Genomic DNA, 4,427 nt, shown 5'->3' on the forward strand with positions numbered 1-4,427 from the left:
AATCTTGGGATACATGGAATTAACACCCAACCCATGGCTATATGTATATGAGTCTAATACATGACACAAACATATTCACATGAAAGTTTTAAACCATCAGCAATCCGTCATTATTACTAAATATTACCAGTAAAGTAAGCAAGGCTCTACATTGGGTTGCCAGTTTTCATCAATAGTTCCAAGAAGGAAATATTTCCATTATCTTTTATTTCTACTACTCCCATCTTTTGCTCACTCTCCCTTCCTCCATCCATCCTTCCATTAATCCCTCCCTCCCATCCTCCCTCCCTGTCTTCCCTGTACAGACTACCTCACCCTCTGCCACCCTCTGTGAGGAAGGAAGCTGTGTGAGTGTGTGTGTTTGTGCATGATCATGTGTGTTGGTTTGATACAGGGCTCCAGGATAGTCAATGAAAGGGTGTGTGCTGTCACATGTCCTACATCCAGGAACATTCTAGTTGTGCGTAAACACAAACATTTGAGTGAGAAGACTCCAGTGCAGATCTAATTAGGGGGGCTTATCAGGGATGGGGAACAAGACAGGCTGTCATCTGTGGTGTCTCTGACTGACTCACTGTATTCTCAGAAAGAAACATTCTTCAGTAATATGTCAGAACGCTCCACAAGCCTGCTGACTGCAGGAAACTGCTGGGTTTGGATCTCTGTCAATGATTCATGTTGATACAGCAATCTAACCTGATGTTTCTGCTACCGTGGGCATGCAGCAACACTGAGAGGAACAATCAGGGGGACATTCCGGAACTGTTCCCGGAAGGACGGGGGGTGGGGGGTAAGGGGTGGGGGGTGAGGAGGAGGTAGGAAATGGGAGAGAGAATTGTCAAGTGTAACATTGGTTATATGCATCCTTCTATTTAATAATTCTCAGATGGATGACTGTAGCTCAGCCAGTTGGCTCTTGGCATGATGACCCTCATTATAGTCTCATGGGTCAGTGAATGTTTTAACAGTTCACACAAGTGTACTGTAACATGCGCCACAGAAAACTTCAGTTTGACAAAAATTGTTGAGTGGATCTGTCTCCATGCTGAAGATATACTGTGTATCATCTTCATACATACACTATAGTTGCAATACACAAAGAGCCCCAAAAACTCAGACAGATGACAGACCTAAATGGAATCCATATTGCATTTCATTTTTATTGGCACAAATACACATGAGGTCGGGACAACCAGAGGAGACCTATGAGGAACGACAGAGAGCATAGGCTTCCAGTCAAAGCTGAAGTGTGAGGAGACTCTAAAAGGGCGTCATTCACTTGACTTGCCATCAGGGTTGGGGGAGGGGGGTTAGGTGTTGTTGCAGTAAGCTAGCACCCCCAGCGCAGAGGGAGAGAGTGATGGCAGATAAAGATGATTATATATGACTGCACAGCTGCACGCCACGGCCCCGGTTAACTCGGTCAGCCCTCACCCGCTTTCTCGCTCTCCTCCTCCGCGGCCTGGCCCACGCCTTAATCTGACAGACATATGCTACCAAGAGAGGCCCAAAGCCTCCAGCGGAACATGGAGGGGATCCGTGCATTTGTTTTCTCTGATTGCGACTGGGAACCGAGCATCCATATGTCTTACTTAATGGGTCTGAGTCGATGAAGGAGGAAGGTAGATGAGTGTGCAAATGTTAAAACTCCATTGAATCTGATGAAAGAAAGCTGCAGGGCTTGTCCAATGTAAGATAGGTTAGGCCTAGGAACTTACTGTAAAATCAGTTTGTGTGAGAATACGCAGCTTGCAAAAATTATTCAGATTCGCCGTCTCAAAAACCTGAGCTTGTATGTTCTCCCGTAATCTAGCAACAATGGGAAGAATGTTTAGTGAAAGCCATTACGTTTGTCCTATTGTTTAAAGGAATAGGCATGCCATTGTGTCTGATGAAGAGTGCTGTTCTGGTCTCCTCCTTAGACTGTGACAGGGAGGAGAGGCAGAGAAACGTTGCAGCTTCCTGTCCCACACAGGATATCTGTTCTCAACACAGGAAATCATTCCCCCAAACCAGAGCCCCCTGCTTTCCTGGCTGTGTAGGAATGTGTGGGTGTGCACTCAGCAGTATGACTGTAGGTGTGTGAGAGAGACTGATAGAAGGCCATTAGAGAAAGCGAGTTACAGCGGGAGAGTGAAAGAGAGCATAGAATCTCCCTATATCCTACAGAGGAAGAAGAGGAGACTGAACTGAATAGTTGTGTGTTGTGGCTGAAGACCGTTGTCGGATCTCCTCTCTGCTCTCTCCTCTGGTCTCCCCTGCGAATAATTCCTCAGAGCATCAGAAAGCCCCATGTTTTTCCTCTGTATTAGAGGCAGACATTGCTGTTTAGTGAGATAGTCCAGATGTGTCCCTGAGTGAGCGAATGAGGGAAAGAGACAGAGAGAAATAGAGAGAGAAATAGAGAGAGAGTGAGTGAGTGAGTGAGTGAGTGGGAGTGAGAGAGAGAGAGAGAGAGAGAGAGAGAGAGAGAGAGAGAGAGAGAGAGAGAGAGAGAGAGAGAGAGAGAGAGAGAGAGAGAGAGAGAGAGAGAGAGAGAGAGAGAGAGAGAGAGAGAGAGAGAGAAGAACAGAGTGACATAAATAGCAGGGGGAAGGGGCACAAGACTAATCTTGTGGTTTGATTTAATGTGTGAAAGAGGCTGTCTCACTCTGTAAAGTGACTCTCCCTATATGCTCCACAATGTCAGTTGACACAGACGGTCTCCTCTCTTCACATTATCTGTAAACCAAAGCAGATGCTAAAGTGCGCTCCAATTTACACGATAGGGTCATGAATATGTTATAAAAACTTCCTGTTTGTCATTCCTCTCTGCTCCAGGCTCGTGGAGGTCGCACCCATTACAAGGCCTATTAGAAAGGCTTTACAGAGCCCCCTGTTCATTTTCTGAAACGAAACGTCTGCTCTAAAATGAGCTGAGTGGTGTCTACATGTTTACCCCCGCAGCCCTGCGAGATAAAACAGCCAAACCTGAGACCAGTCATTTATTATTCTAGGAAAAGTGTTGACAAGTGTTTTCTATGTGATAGCCTTGCTGCCTCTTTTAGGCTGAGTTATACCCATCTTCAAAGCAAGAGGCTGCATCATTCTTTGTAATTTATTCTTGATTTCATGTGTTTGGTGCATGGCTAGTAAAATGATATAGAAATTGGAAGGACTTCAGTTATGATCCTTTCTTTATTTGTGTTTTAAAACATTCTACCATCAAATGTGATGTGTATTTTTGGGTGTTTGTGTATACCCTGTGGCAATTCTACATTCAACCATAATATAAATTAGAGACATCTAATAATTAAATAAATGGTTGAAAGTTATTGTACATGGTATATTCACACATTCACATTCCATGTCAAATACCAGCAATATCATATGCTAATAAATAAATGAAACTAATCAGAGGTTGACTGGTGTCCATGATGTTCCTGTACTGCAGTCATGGTATCCTGTCCTCACTATGACATGGCGGCCAGCATGAGCTGTGCAGCCGGCAACTCCCTTCTGATTGTTGAAGAACTCCAATACTGTGGAGGGAATCCAAGGAATTATGCACAGCTTTGTGAATGTGTGTGTGAGGCTGTGTGAGGGTGTGTGTGTGTGCGTGTGTGTGTGTGTGTGTGTGTGTGTGTGTGTGTGTGAAATGTAGTGGAGGAAGGACAGAGAACAGTATGGACAAAAAGGAGGATGCTGGACTGGGTGGAGGGCTTCTCTAACCGCTACAATGATGATCCCTCCCTTGAAGCAGCGGAACAATCAGTAACACTCCCTTGAACCACCAGGATCTCTGGACTGAGAGCTAATATGAGCTAATACATGAGTCACAGATCTACTGCTGTGAGGTCATGACTGTGCAGGTGTGTGACTGGATCCTCAGAAGTCTTGAAGTATTCTGAAGTCACCATATGCTGGGATGTGATGGTTTAGCCAAAGGATACAGGAAGGAACTCTGAGGAACTCCCTTCATGTTAGGAACAACCCGAGATATCGTCATGTTGGTTATGGAAATGATGTAACTTGGGCGGTATAAATACACCACTCCCTAAAGCGGTGAATTGTTCATTTGTTAAACTAAACAAACTATGCAGCTTAAGGTAGGTAGGTGTTTAGGTCAGTACCAATTTGTCTACATACTGTATCCCTCACTCTTAAGTATCATCTGAGATACTGGCTGCTCAATCACACCTCGAAGAGCAAAGCCATAAACATAACAGAATCCATCGAATAGCCTTCCATCTAGAGTCTACTCAACATGAAACCAATTTATGTTTTACACACACGACATACATTCACTCCAAAGTGCAGTTAAGACAGGCACCTGAACACAATGAGTTGCCTATGTATAGTATTGACGGGGGCTGCCTGGAGTGGGAGGGGCATAGAGATGACGTACCATAAGCGTTGCCATCGCATCGGAGAGTGGAGTATGTTCA

Source organism: Hypomesus nipponensis, chromosome 13 (genome assembly GCF_054491055.1).
Source record: "Hypomesus nipponensis isolate SF chromosome 13, ASM5449105v1, whole genome shotgun sequence".
Taxonomy (NCBI): domain Eukaryota; kingdom Metazoa; phylum Chordata; class Actinopteri; order Osmeriformes; family Osmeridae; genus Hypomesus; species Hypomesus nipponensis.